The sequence below is a fragment of the Taudactylus pleione genome, unplaced genomic scaffold, assembly GCF_031769625.1.
Source record: "Taudactylus pleione unplaced genomic scaffold, aTauple2 ptg000573l, whole genome shotgun sequence".
Classification (NCBI taxonomy): Eukaryota; Metazoa; Chordata; class Amphibia; order Anura; family Myobatrachidae; genus Taudactylus; species Taudactylus pleione.
Window position 1 is genome coordinate 4,581,516 of NW_028284975.1, and position 14,839 is coordinate 4,596,354.

The 14,839-nt window shown below is 44.0% G+C and overlaps 1 long non-coding RNA gene across 2 annotated transcripts in view; it reads left to right on the top strand.

The window, feature by feature from the left end:
* The first annotated feature begins 1,909 nt into the window (after positions 1 to 1,909).
* Positions 1,910 to 14,839, top strand: part of LOC148481577 (uncharacterized) — an 85,323-nt gene continuing 72,393 nt past the window's right edge. The window contains exons 1-2 of one of the 2 annotated variants that reach the window (XR_015871895.1): positions 1,910 to 2,161; positions 7,237 to 7,485. This is a non-coding gene — a long non-coding RNA (uncharacterized LOC148481577). The remainder of the gene's footprint in view (positions 2,162 to 7,236; positions 7,486 to 14,839) is intronic. The other variant, XR_015871896.1, reaches the window with a different exon arrangement.

A 14,839-nucleotide genomic window follows, 5' to 3' on the forward strand; every position in this document is an offset into this window, starting at 1 on the left:
AAGATGGATGAAATTCTGCAGCTAAAGTGGGAATTTCGCAAAAACCATAATGCTTCAGTGGCTGAAGTAGGGGAAAAGATAGAAGGATGGGTGTCATGGCTGAACCCAGTGAAATGGTTCTCAGGTCTAGGGGAATGGGTCCAGGAGGTGATCGCTAGCATAGGCAAATTCTTAATCCTTATACTGATTGTCATCATAATAATTGGTATATGCGTCCGGTGTGTTCCTATTGTGTTGAAGTGTGGAAAATGTAAAAACAGAGTGAAACGAAAGAATGAAACTATGATGGTGGTCAGTAATGACAATATGTATACTGAGGTAAATATAGAACTGCATTACAACCCTGAACTAGGAAATACAATCGTTTGATGTATTATATTTAGACATGCATAGAATGTATTATTGAAGTCTCAATTCCCCTTCAAGACTCTCCTTATAGGATAGGTGCATCCCCACATCTTTCCCATGATCCCTTAAGGATCCGCGGTGTGCATATAAGGGCAGTTTTATGTCCCTCCCGGAGACGCATTATCTGAATGGTTCAAATGACCACACTGTGTCATACCATAATAACATTGAACGGTATATTCTCATGTATGGCTAAACAGATTCAGAATAGATTGTGATAGAGCTTGATTGGCTATCAAAGGGTGGACTGTCGAAACTGAATAATTGGGTAAGACAGAATCTGTTTGGCAATCAGGAAAACCTGCACGACACCATCTTGTGAATGGCAGCAAGACTCCATTTTAGAAAAGAAAGCTTACACAAGCGCCATTTTGTCAAAAATACATAGTTCACAATCCACAGTGCAAAATTGATAAAAGTAGCACGAACAGCTTTTTAACAATCTTCCCCTAACACCCACCGACGGTGTTTAGCAGACATAAAATAACTTTGCAACACATTAAAATCACCACAGACTTGTATTTGAGAAGTAGTAAAGTAGTGGTGTTTTCCCTGCATTCACATTAACACATACGCGATGTAGCAAAAAGTAGCAAATTAGCGGTGTTTTCCCTGCACTTCATGTTAAACATAGGACAACGCAAAATAGCGATTTAGACGCATAGCCAGCTTTTTAGTGACCTTTTCCAAACCCATACTGGCATGCTCACACACATACACAGAAGCCTTTCCAATTTAGAGCTGGTCGCTAAGTGCCCCACAGACCCTCAAACGCACAATGCAATTTAGTGTCATTTCTCCCCGCATACACATTTAAAAGCAACGGTCCCGCAGCGCGAAAGGAATGATTATTACTTGGTTTAATCGCAATGTCAGCATATAAAGAAATTAATGTTTTCTGTAACTATGGCTTAGTAAATGACAATTGGACCGTGTTTGGTGCCGTACTGATCTACTCTGTTACCACAGCGTTCCGGTGGCATCGATGAGAAGATCAGAACATGCGGCTATGAAATATGAATGTTAGAGAGAATAACTTCTTGAAATGTTGTATGCCATAGTTAGATTAGATTTATTATGCAGCGGGAAGGTGAACACAATCAGGCTGTTAGAGGCTGGGTTGTGTCTTTGCACTGACCTATGAATTGTACCGTAACAGAAGAAGCAAGAAGAGGAACCAATGAGAACCTGCCAACGTATTCTATTGTATTGCTTATCCCAGTACGGGTATATATGTGAGTGCTCTGAAACAAGATGCCAGTGTGCGGTGTTCCTGTTATGCTGTTCGACGGAGGTCTCATTATTGATGCCGGTATCTGGTCCCAGAGCGCACGCGTATGTATTGACTGTACCTTATGACCTAATGTTTGTACAATTTATTTTGCGCTCATTGTTAGATCATAGCGTGGTAACATCTGTACTTTTACCTGAATAATAATCTTTAGCACGTTGGACCGCTATTCAACTGTCTTAGAGTTTTATTAATGGTATAAATAAACACAGCGCTAATTAGCGACATCTTGTGGTTTTAGAAGGTATAGGCAGGTTTTGTCTTAGAGGTTCTAGGCAGGTGAATCTTAGAGGTTTATAGGCAGGAATGTACTAAAGGTTTATTTACGATTCAACAACCTCTTGGCGTTCTCCTTGTTGGCTTGCAGCTCCGGTGGTTCATCTATCATGGCTTGTGAGCAGGCTTACAGTGCAGCATGGAGATCCGGGAGACCAGTGGTCAAGACGGAGCATTGCCAGTGGGGTACAGTACATATCATGTGATATCCAGCCCACAGTGTTTATTGATTTCGTACGTGTTTATTATCTCGTCACTTGGAGATGTTTTTTATGTCTTTTTAATAAAACTATTCATGCACGATAGAGTGCTCCCTTTTCTCTTTGCATTCTCTCTCTCTCTCTCTATATATATATATATAATACATGCCTACTCTACCAGAAGTTGTGGGAGGCTCCCATTTTTTCAAGTAATCCCCCACACCCCCGAGAAGATGGATCTCTCGCATTCTACCCGCTTCTTAGTGAAATGGGCAGAATGGGGAACATTTTCTCGTGGATTGGTGGAAGCCCATTTCGCTTCTTAGTGAAATGGGCAGAATGGGGAACATTTTCTCGTGGATTGGTGGGTCCGTGAGTAGGGGGCAGAGCCTAACGATGTGATTCTTTGATAATCACGTCATTTAGACCTGTCCCTTATTCAAATATGCAGGAATCCCTGCATTTTACCATGAGTGGGTGGGGCTTAATGATGCGGTTCGTCTGGCCCTGTCCCCCAAAACAGCCCAGCTGCTTCTCCTCCCCTGCTTTCTCCTGGGAGGAAGTGTCAGAAGTCGGCAAGTGTGATTGAGATATATTTATATATATATACAGTATATATATATATATATATATATATATATATATATATATATATATACTGTACACACCTATATATACTGTACATGTACACACATGCAAATATCCAGCACTCCACAGACTTGAACATAGTATTGGCTCCGGTGCCCTCCATGGGGTTGGCACCCCAATATAAAATAGCAATTTGGCAGCACTCGAAGACTTATAGATAAATTAAAATGCTTTTATTAGTCCAATGTTTCGTGAGATATATGTATGTAAGAACAGAGAACTTACCTTAAATACCTAGAAGAAATCCCCAAGCGTGTCAGGAAGTGGAGCAGAGCGTGGCTGCCGGGTCCTGGAGAGATGACGTCATTGCGCTGATGATGCCCAGGTTGTCCGGGTAACCAGGAAGCCATCCAGCCTGTAGTGTAGCGAACAAATGAAAATTTAGTGACTGAAGTAAACTGGTCACCATAGTAGAAGACCCTGTGTTGCTAACAGAAAAACAGCTAGTGTTGCTAACAGAAAAATCAAATCCACTAATGAGAAATAATAAAACACCTGTGTAACAATAAAATATAAAAAATGAAAAGATAGCAAACCAGAACAAGACATAAAAATGCAGGACACAAAATATAACTAACAGTTAATGCAGACTAATGCAAGAAGTAGCGATCATATCTCATAATGCATTAAGACATAGCCAGAAGAAGTAAATCGACAAAAATACTGTAAGTTAACATGAGAAAAAAGGAGTTATACGTCTTAATTATAAATAAAGGTATCCCTCTAAGGTACCCATAGATGGGGGAGCCTATAAGAATTAAACCTCTATGGGGGGCTGGTGCACAACTATAGAAAATTGTAATGCTAAAAAACACGTTAGAGTTTAAGCTACAGTCCATAACCCATTATTGATTGCAATCAGGCTCCTAGAATATTGAGTGTCTAAAATACATTCCACGTCATTCTCTCGTTAAAGCATTTTGGCTGATGGAATCCAAAAAAAACATCCACTTGGCTTCTGCCTGCAAGAGTTTGTTAGCTCGATCCCCCCCCTCTCAAAGTCTTGGGCACATGATCAATGATGATATGTTTAAATTCGGACAGATTGTGTTGGTCCGAGGTCCTGCCGCTCAAAGCCACCTTAATTGCTGAGCGGTGAAGGGCCGTTCTCTCACGTAGGGACCTGATGGTTTTCCCTACGTTATAAAGCCCGCAGGGACAGATGATGATATATACGACAAAGCTTGAAGTGCAGGTTAAGACATGTTTGATGTTGAACTGTCGTTCTGAATGTGGATGGTTAAATGAGGATCCGATGATCATGTTATGACAGGTGGTACATCGGAGACATTTATAGAAACCTGGTGCCTTAGACAAGAAATTTCTAGAACCAGATGCTGCTGATAAATTGGTGATATCCGGTGACCAGTTTACTTCAGTCACTACATTTTCATTTGTTCACTACACTACAGTCTGGATGGCTTCCTGGTTACCCGGACAACCTGGGCGTCATCAGTGCGATGACGTCATCTCTCCAGGACCCGGCAGCCGCGCACTGCTCCACTTCCTGACACGCTTGGGGATTTCTTCTAGGTATTTAAGGTAAGCTCTCTCTGTTTTTTCTTTTTCTTGTTACTCACCTTGACAAAGGGGCACTGATGCCCTGAAACGTCAGCTTGTTTATCCTTTATATGGATTAAAACACATTTTTTTTTCTGCCGCTTTGAGACTCGGAGTGCCACTTCTGTTTTTTGCTACTGTATCCTGTTTTATCAAGGAGGCACCCGAGCATATTGCATCTTGGTACATGGGAGTACCGGACTATTACATTATATTCTGTATATATATATATATATATATATATATATATATATATATATATATATATGTAGTAGAATTTGTCCGGCACTCAGGATGATACAGCTAAAAAAGCGTGTGCCCTCCTAATGGTAATGTATAAAGAAATCCTCTGGCATGTGTATGCACCATGCACTAGTAAAGGAAGGCGGCACTCCGATTGCTGAAAAAGATGATGGATGAAATTGATCTACATAGGTTCAGCCGATCCCTACGCTGAAAATAATTTTTTCAACACAAACCAGCATCTACAGGGACGGATACATTTGCAGATTTTCATCAATTACATTCTTCCTCGATGTTTGATCCACCTTCATCTAACACTTCGCTGAAAACGTTTTCCAGATTATTGGATGAATCCGTGATGAGGTCTAACATAATAGATAACAAGTTATATCACAATTTACATAAAGGAGAAAAAATTGCATTAAAAAATCTACGTGATGATTCCAACATAGTGAACCGCCCTGCGGATAAGGGTGGAGCTATAGTTGTGATGGATACTGTTTATTATCTACAGGAGATTGATCGTAAGTTATCTGACTCCAACACCTATCGACAGTTACCTCACAACCCTACTGCTGCTTTTCTAAAAGAATTGGATACAAATCTGTCGACTGCCTGTGATCAGCAGTTTATTAATCAAAAGTTAAAAGACACTTTGCTTCAGAGATTCCCTAGGATCCCGATTATGTACACAAATCCAAAATTACACAAGGATCCAATCCATCCTCCCGGGCGGCCTATTATCTCAGCCAGGGAATCACTATATCATGTTACTTCTCAATTTTTGGACTTTCTAATCCAGCCTCTTATTATGAAACAAGCTACGTTCCTAAAAGATACAACCTAATTTTTGCTCAAACTACAAGATCTTGGTACCATTCCAACAGGAGCCATTTTGTGCACGTTAGATGTACAAAACCTCTACACTGTCATCCCTCATCAACAAGGTTTACTTGTTATGAGCAAATTTTTGGTAAAAAATCTGTATGATCGGTTGGATATTGACCTGTTTGTTAAATTACTTGAGCTTACGCTTACTCAAAATTTTTTACACAATGGTCAATTCTATTTGCAGGTGACGGGCTGTGTGATGGGGTCCTGTGTGGCCCCATCGCTTGCAAACATCTTTATGTTTGAATGTGAATCTCAATTCTTCTTCTTTTCTGATAGTTACATCAGCAGTAATATCATCATGTACACTAGGTACATTGATGACCTGTTCCTGTTATAGTCAGGAACAGAAGAAGAGTTGAAGGGAATTGTAACTTCCATAAATGCATTAGACTGCCCGATCAAACTCACCCATAATGCAGAATGGACTGGATCCATTATCTAGATGTGGCAGTATCTCTTTTGGATGGTGCAATTATTACCAACCTTTCCAACAAGCCTACTGACCGCAATATGGTATTGCACCATAGCAGTTGCCACCCTTTATCTTTGAAGAATTCCCTACCCAGTTCCCAGTTCATGCATGCGGCAAGAATTACCAGTGATCTACAGCAAGTGGAACAGAGTTTGGACGGGTTAGTGGATAAATTCACCCATCGGGGTTACCCCACAGTGGGACTGTTTGTCAGTAAACAAGAAATTCTACATGCACCTCGGGCAGAGCTTTTAAAGCCCTATTCAAAGAAAAGGCTAGATCGAAGAATTCCTTTTGTTTCTGAATTCTCAACGACCAGCTCAACAGTCAAGAGCTCCTCAAAACGTCTATGACCGATGGTATCAGGTGATGGTGATTTACCTGTATTTAAACATACCTCTTTAATGACGGCATATTCTAGAGGGAAGAATCTCAAGGACATCCTAATGAAAACTTAAGTCATCTCTCCATCCTCCATCCCAGATGCAGCCATACAAAGGAAAAAAACGGGATGTTACAAGTGCATTTCTTGCACTACCTGCAGATATTTAGAACCAGGACACCATTTCAAACATCCTCACAGCGGTCGTAAATTTCCCATTTATCATGTATTGATGTGTACCTCCCTCTACGTGATTTACATTATTACATGCCCTTGTGGACTCTACTACATAGGTCAAACCACTCGTACCTTTAGAGAGCGAGTGGCTTTACATTGGTCTGCAATTAGAGCAGCCCTGGGACGCAAGGAAATAGAGCCACCAGTGGCTCGACATTTTCGGAATGCTAACCATACTTTAGCCAGTCTTAAATATAAGATTGTGGACTACATTCCTATTGACATTCATGCAGGGGATAGAGCTAAGTGTTTGAGTCAATGTGAGGCTCGTTGGATTCACCATTTAGATACCATAGCCCCCAGGGGCCTTAATGAGAAGAACATGTTAAATGTGTTTCTTTAATATAATATTAGTTTATAATATTTAGTAGGGGCTTCTCAAACAGTAGATAGCGTTTGTAGTACCCGTGTAATACTATGTCTTTCATCTACACTATCAGCATTATTGTTGTGATTATGCATTGTTTGCCATTATATAATATTCTTTATTGTCTTGTCTTTATCTATATATAGTGACTCTTTCAGATACTCTTTATTCACTTCACTTTATTTATTCTGTTTTAACATTTTTGGGTTATGTTATTCTTGGTTAGTCAGTGCTTTTCCCTTTTTCTTTTCTTTACAGCACCCTCCGTCCCTAGGGGCCTGTCAGGCGTTGCGTCGCGGGTTGCTGGGCAACCAAAGAGCCGTGCCCCGTCTGGTGGATTCCTCACTTCCGGCGGACGCTCTGATCCTGCGGCTCCCGGTATGTATCTTCAGTCCCAGGGTCCTGTCAGGAGCCGCGTCGCGGTTTGCTGGGCAACCACAGTGCCGTGCCATGTCTGGTGAATTCCCCACTTCCAGCGGATGCTCCTGTCTCGTGGCTCCAGGTACGGTAAGTGTGTCCTTTCCAGCACTTTTCCTTCTTCTATTTAAGGTAGGACATTATTGCCTTCTTTTCTACCCTTTATGTCCTGATGAAAAGGCATATGTGCCTTGAAATGTCGACTCATATATTTGTCATGATGACGCTTGTTTGAATACACTTTCATCTTTTTCACCAATCGGAGTGCTGCCTTCCTTTACTAGTGCATGGATTTCTTTATACATTACCATTAGGAGGGCACCCGCTTTTTTAGCTGTATCATCCTGAGTATATATATATATATATATATATATATATATATATGTTCAGTGATAGTGAGACGACAGCGCCATCTAGTGTAATTCCTTCTCAAGGATTTGCAGGTATGGATAAAGATAAGGTACCAATGAGTAGTAAATTTAAAACCACATTTAATAAAAAAAAATAATAGTAGCATACATCTAAGAACAGAGTAAACAGCTTTTCTGGATAGGACCATTAGCAGGAGGATATGGACCACCAACACCAGAAATACCTCAACCTTTTTTTATTAAATGTGGTTTTAAATTTACTACTCATTGGTAGAATTTATATCAGCTCAGGAAGGCAAGGTGAATATGGTTGGCTAGCAACCTCAGAACACAAAAGCCCAAACTACTACATGCTGCTGATAAGTGATAACAAAGACAGAACATAACATTTCCCTTCCCCCACTAAACTCTTGAGAAGGGGTCACCGAACCTTCAACAGGACTGCTTGTTTAATTCTTCTGCATGAAGATCTAACCATAGACGTTTCCTCTGGACCATACCCTTTCCACTGTACCAAGTATTGAAGTTGATTCCACCCTGAAGGTGGTCTTTTTCTCATCACCCTCATCACCCTCATGTATTCAGATTAGGTCCCAGAACGGCCCCCCTCCTCCCACAATTACAATTATGCCCCATAACTGTCCCTCCTCTTCCGTTAATTATATCAGATAGTTGCCCCCATCCTCAAACAATTATGTCCCATAACTGCAAGCCCTCTGCAGTGGCCCCAGTAGTGCCCCTTATACAGTGCCCCCAGTAGTGCTCCTCCCTATGCAGTGGCCCCAGTAGTGGTCCCCATTATGTAGTGCCCCCAGTAGTGATCCCCATTATGTAGTGCCCACAATAGTGGTCCCCATTATGTAGAACCCACAGTAGTGATCCTCATTATGTAGTGCCCCAGTAGTGGTCCCCATTATGTAGTGCCCCCAGTAGTGGTCCCCATTATGTAGTGCCCCCAGTAGTGGTCCGCATTATGTAGTGCCCCCAGTAGTGGTACCCATTACATAGTGCCTCCAGTAGTGGTCCCCATTATGTAGTGCCCCTTACATATACACAGACAACAACAACAAAAAATACTTACCTGAATCTCCGCTCCTGCTCCTGCGCCCACTGCCCCTCCGTCCTCCCGGCCTGCTCGGCACTATGACAGAGACGTCATGACGTCTCTCCCTTCACTCACTGTGGGAGCCGGAAGGTGGAGCTCATGAGTGAGCTCCAGCCCGGCTCCGGCCGTGGGTGCAGCAGCCAATGAGAGTCTGTCTGACTCTCATTGGCTGCTAAAACAAACACACCGCCACCAGGTAGTACGAGTGTACTACCCGGGATCACGTGATATAAACAAACCATCGCGTGTCTCCGCAGTAGTATAGGAAACATTTTTAGTACCTTATTAGAGTGATAAAATGGCTCATCAATATTGAGCTGATACTGTGTTTTGAAGCAGTGAAACCTATTTAAAATTGATCACAGTCCTTGTAAAACCAATGGGAGGTAAAAGGTAGCAACCATATGTATAGGTGTTGATAAGATATTTATGTAAATGTTTTATAAACAAGCCATGTGTATCCATATATAGATTTTGATACAGGATGAATTTCTTAAAACCCACTATAGAGACCATAACTACCTCTGTTATGTTAGATTTTATATTGGTCAATGCATTTGAAGTAGATTTTGGAAAGTTTGCTTGTGTAAATTAATGTCTAATACTGTTGTATGAAGGCTTTATCATATTTTGTGGATGGTTCAGAATCGATGTCTAGTGTCAGCCATTTAAGAAGAAGTGACATTAGGAATTGCAAAAGATTATTTTACATTTTTGCATTTTTAATTAATATTTATTAGGTTGGTATGTATTGTTATCTGCTCTTATGTGTTGCTATTATTAAACATATTTACTCTTGCCTGTATAATTGAGGCATCTTCTATATAAGAAGTTTTATAACTGTCCTGATTATTAGTATTAAAAAGGTAACAACTCCCTAAATGCCAATACTTCCTTTGCTGGTTATTTATTTACATGCTAAACAAGGAATACTGTATACTGATAAGAGAGAAATTCAATTAGATGTGAAAAAATGTAGTACAAGGAGACCCTCTAGTGGCTATAAATGGTTTATCAGAAATGTTTTTATTGTAATACAAAATTCCCAGTGGATGATATACCAGCAATTGATGTTCTTTTATTTCAAAATATATTAAAATGCTATATATAAAAAAATGTCCTATAACATATTATAAACATAAAGTAATGGTTATTTCTTAAGATACAACCCAGCAATGAAATGCAGTTCTGTGATATTGTGCGCCTATATTGAGCAAATGTGTCCATTTAAGTACAAAGCACATACAGTAGATTAGTGGATCAAGATTGCACTGTCTGTATGGGTGGAGAAATAAATTGGCAACTTTGAATGAGAAAGCCGGATCGGTGGATTTTTTACTGAATCTTACTAGGTACATTCATTTACCAGTTTAGCAGATGTTCACAGAAACTCTTTTAACCATTTAACACTTTATCGGGACACCTCTTGCAGTACCTAGGCATAGTTTAGGTGGAAAAGCAGGTCCATAGAAGCACTCATATCCACATGGTGACCCAGTGGTTCACAGAACTGCGTCATGATGTTGAATCCAACCATGGCCCTATTTGTGTACAGTTTGTATGTTCTCCCTATGCTTGGGTGGCTTTACTTCAGGTGCTCCGATTTCTACTTCAGGGTCCATAGGGGGTCCACAGGGTTGACCTTGGGGTATAGGTTGGGAACCAAATCCGGGCACCACGCAGTTAAAGCTTTTAGCTCCCAGGATGCACTTGGGTCCACTCTCCCTATAACCCCGCCCCCCAGCCAGAGGCACCTCAGTTTAAGTTGGTGCCCGGCCGGAGTCGGGTCACCGTTACTGCAGGGGGGCTGCTTAGCAGCCTCTAAGCTTAAAAGAGTTTTGTTTTATTATTTTTTTACTACTCTTCAGAGCGGCAGCATCAGACTGTCCAATGGACGTCTGAGCTGCCGCTCCTACACCCCGCCGGCGCTGCGACGCCAGTACAGATCTGGGGATCGCAGCGGGACCCCAGAGTCTGTACTAGCCGGGCTCTGGAGGAATCCCTGGGCTGCTGCCGGATCGACGGGGACAGGTAAGTCGCGTGGTCACCGCTTGCGGTGACCCGCGTGTACATGCAGCCTTATGCCTCCGGTCTCTGGGGACAGACCGGAGGCGCTAGCGGTGGCGGCGGGCTCCCCCTCCATGGAGGCATACCCCGCGTGTCCACAGCCCACCAGGGATTATAGCGGCAGCGGGAGCCGGCATCCCGGGGGGTTAATTGCTAGCCAGGGGAGGAAGCCTTCCCTGTCTAGCGGCTCCTCCCCTCAGCTCAGCGCGCCTTTCAATAATACAGTCTGGCGTCGCTGAGCTGCTTCCTCCGCGGGCCACGCTTCTTCTGAGGTCTCCAGCGGCCATTTTCTCTCTGTGGTGCTGCAGAACTCTTAGGATGTCAGTGAGCCCAGTCCCCCTGCGTACCTGGCCATTTTGGGTGAGTGTACACAGCGCTATAGCCTTCCCAGACACTGAATCTGGGCAGTTGAATGTAGCGACATTGTGCAGTATATTATATGTCATGCTTATGTATGTATATATATTTTTCTGCATTGTATGTGACTTATGCTAGTGCTGACTGTCTGCTTTTTCTCTCACCTGTCAGTGTATATCTATCCCTTTTCTTTATCTGCCCTAATACAGGTGTACCTGGGGTGGTTCTGAGACCTCACATATATATATTTGTTAATATCTGTGAGGTTTGTCACATACTGTTGCGTGCTGCACGTTGCCATATTTTAGATGGAACTGTGAGTTGCGTACGCTGATAATGGGTTCCTGCAGCTAATCTTAGCGTCAGTCAGGACCGGTATGGCGCTGCTTAATATTTCCGTCAAGATAGTCAGATATATCTGACCAGGAGATTGCACACGATACTGCACCCATTATTGCTATCCTGCAAGTCATAGCCTGCAGGAATTAGTGCGGAGGATTTTAACTCAGAAAGGTTTACGTATGCGGCACCATCTGGTGCCGGGCCCCTTGCACGACCCCCTTAAAGGGCGTTGTTTCTCAGGATCCTCTCCTTTGAGGATCGCCGGGCGGGCCCCATTGTCGTCACTCGCTTGGAGTTACTTCACCATACTGCCCTTTTGAACTCGGGGTATCTCGCAATTTCTTGCAATTTACCCCTGTGTCACAGACTATCGCTCCCTGCCGGGGTTTTTCACAGTACATGAATTACCTCCGATACCACATCGGTCTGTCATTCCCCTTGCAGGGATTACCACAACGGCCACCCTGGTGGATGTCGTTTTATACGAAATACTAATTGGCGTGATATACGCCCTGTGGTTACTGACCAGTGGCTCTGCCGTGAACTGGATGGTATATTCGGCTCTTTCCCTCTCACATGGGGGGGAGCCGATCTCAAGTATTATTATCCCTGCTTTGGGGCTGGTAGCCAGGCTCATTCTGGATATAGAGAATGTCGATCCTGCACCTGTATCATACATCTCCCGTTTTCTGCCCAGCGGGTGGATCTCATAGCGGGAGTCTGGCTGTCCCCAGATACGAGGAGTCACAAAGGCCTCCTGTTTCCCATTCCCTGAGGGTCCTCACAAGTAATGGAAATCCCCTTCTGGGATGGATTTGTATGTTAATCATCGGGTTACAGGCATTAATACGCCTCCCATCCCGGCCTGGACGGATTTTACGGATCCGTAGGTGGTAACTTTGCCTGAAATCAATGTACTCGTTTTCAGGGCCTGTTGCCCGTCCTACCATGGCCATCGCATGGTGATGCTTTTGTGACGTTTTTCCCCTCCAACACGTCTGAGGTTCAAATATCTTTTTGCCGCTCACAAAATATGCAGTGGTCATATGTGGGATTACCTCATGGGATGCCGGTCTTCTAACTTTCAGGGTTTCGGCGGCATCTGTATCCGCCGCAGTACCCTATGGCTGCGTTATGGGAAAGCAGAGGTGCACACTCCTTCCAGGGGGAAGTTCTTGTTTGGTCCCGACCTTGACAAGATCGTTGCATCATTGGCAGTATCACTAATGGGGAGATACCGTCTTTAGCTACTCCCACTACATTCGGACTAACTCTGTTAAGTCTTTTTGTCCTCAGGGTCAGCCTAAAGGCCTGTTTTTTCCTAGGCTGTCGGCCTCCACGGGGGCCACCATATCCAGTACCGAGCAGTCCTGGACTTCCGGACGACCCTGTTTCTACACCTGAGGATATACCCTCAGCCTGACGGGACAGGTCTACATCTGGGGAATTTCCAGAGTGAGGTACTGATTCTCAACGGCCTCTCATTGCTCATGCAGCCTCCTCACAGGCATTGGTACACGGGCCCTTCTTCAGAACTGATCAGGGCCTTACAATCCCAGAAAGCTATACAGTCTTTGTGGTAAGCAGAGCTATTTCGGCCAACCTCACTATCTCAGTGAGGGACTGGTTGTTCTACTTTCTTTTTGGGGCGGTGACCGACTGGTCCTCCTTTGCCTATACTCTGTCTCAAATCCCTGAATCAGATTCCAACGGTGCCTTGACTCAGGTGGAATCGTCCATGCTCCATCATCCGATGTTTGGAACCTGGGGATTTTATGGTATATCCGAGTATTCAGGATACGTACCTACGGGTACATACAGAGCCCTCTCATCAGCATGGGTTCAGGTTTGCTGTGCCACAGCAACACTTGTAAGTTTCGGGCTCTGCCTTTTGGGGCTGTCCTCAACTCCACCGGGGTTTACCAGCTTTATGGATTTTCTGACAGTTCACCTGTTCAGTGTATCCGAATGCTCCTTTCTCTGGACGGTCTCCTACTTTTAGCAGGATCACCAAGGTACTTTACCGCCAGGTCAGGATAACCGGGGCTTCTTCTCGTCACAGAAAAGTCCTCCCTGCATCCCTCACAGGGTTTTCTTCATCTGGGAGCACTGCTGGATTCTCAGAATCTGAGAATTTTTCTGGCGTAAGACAAGATCTCCACTCTTCAACTTCGAGGGTGCGGATATCTACGCAGTCGACATATGTCATTACTCTTTGTGATGCGCGGTCTACCAGAGTGTCTACCTTTTGGTAGGGTGGAATGTGCTCAGTTCCATTCCAGGCCTTGCCATAATTGACTCCCCTCCAGATGGATCGAGTTTTTTCCATCGGATCACTGTTCGAACGATGATACTTTCTACGGAGGCGAGTTGGTCTCTGTCCGGGTGGCTATGGCCATCTCGTCCAGGGTGTTCTTTGCTAAAGACAGTGTCTGGTCCGCATTCATTTCGGGGCAGTTGGACGTCTGTCGCTTCTGCCCTGCCACTTACCTTGTTGATACTTTAAGCTGTCTTGGACTTTCACTCTGGCCTAACCCATTTGTCACGGTTAACCTGAATAGGTTCAGTCCGACAGTGTCACAACAGTGGCTTCCATCTAGGCAACACTGGTAGTTGGGTGGCAATGTTAGGAATGTCACCCATTCTGACATAGTCCAAGGGTCTTCTCCTGGCCAACTCTGCGGTGTTTATTCCCGGAGCTCTCCATTGGGAAGCGGGCTTCCTCAGCCGTCACGGCGTGCATCCCGGGGACTAGTCTCTTCTCCAAGAGAGGTTTCAACTCCTGGTGAGCAGAGGGGGCCTCCCTGAGGGGATTGACCCCCATGGCCTTCTGACTCGATCACACATTACCGGTGTTCCAGTCCAGCTCTAGGAGTACTGAAGCTACCTTCAGTGACTCTTTGTCAGTGAAGTGGTCCTTCCACTTTGTGTACCTGTGTCCTCCGGTCTCCCTTCTTCCTCGAGGTCTTCGGAAGTTTAATTCGAGACGGAGGGGCTTTCCTTCTGGGGGCTCCAGGTCGTCCCAGACATCACTGGTACTAAGATTTTCGGAGTCTCCTCCTCGATGCTCCGTTCCTACTGCTTCACTATCTGGACCTGTTGTCTCAGGGTCCTTGTTTTTCCCTGGATCTGGATCGCTTGTCTTTAACTGCGCCCCTACTGTGGTCCTCGGGCTTCCCTGGCTCTGTCTTCATTGAGATGT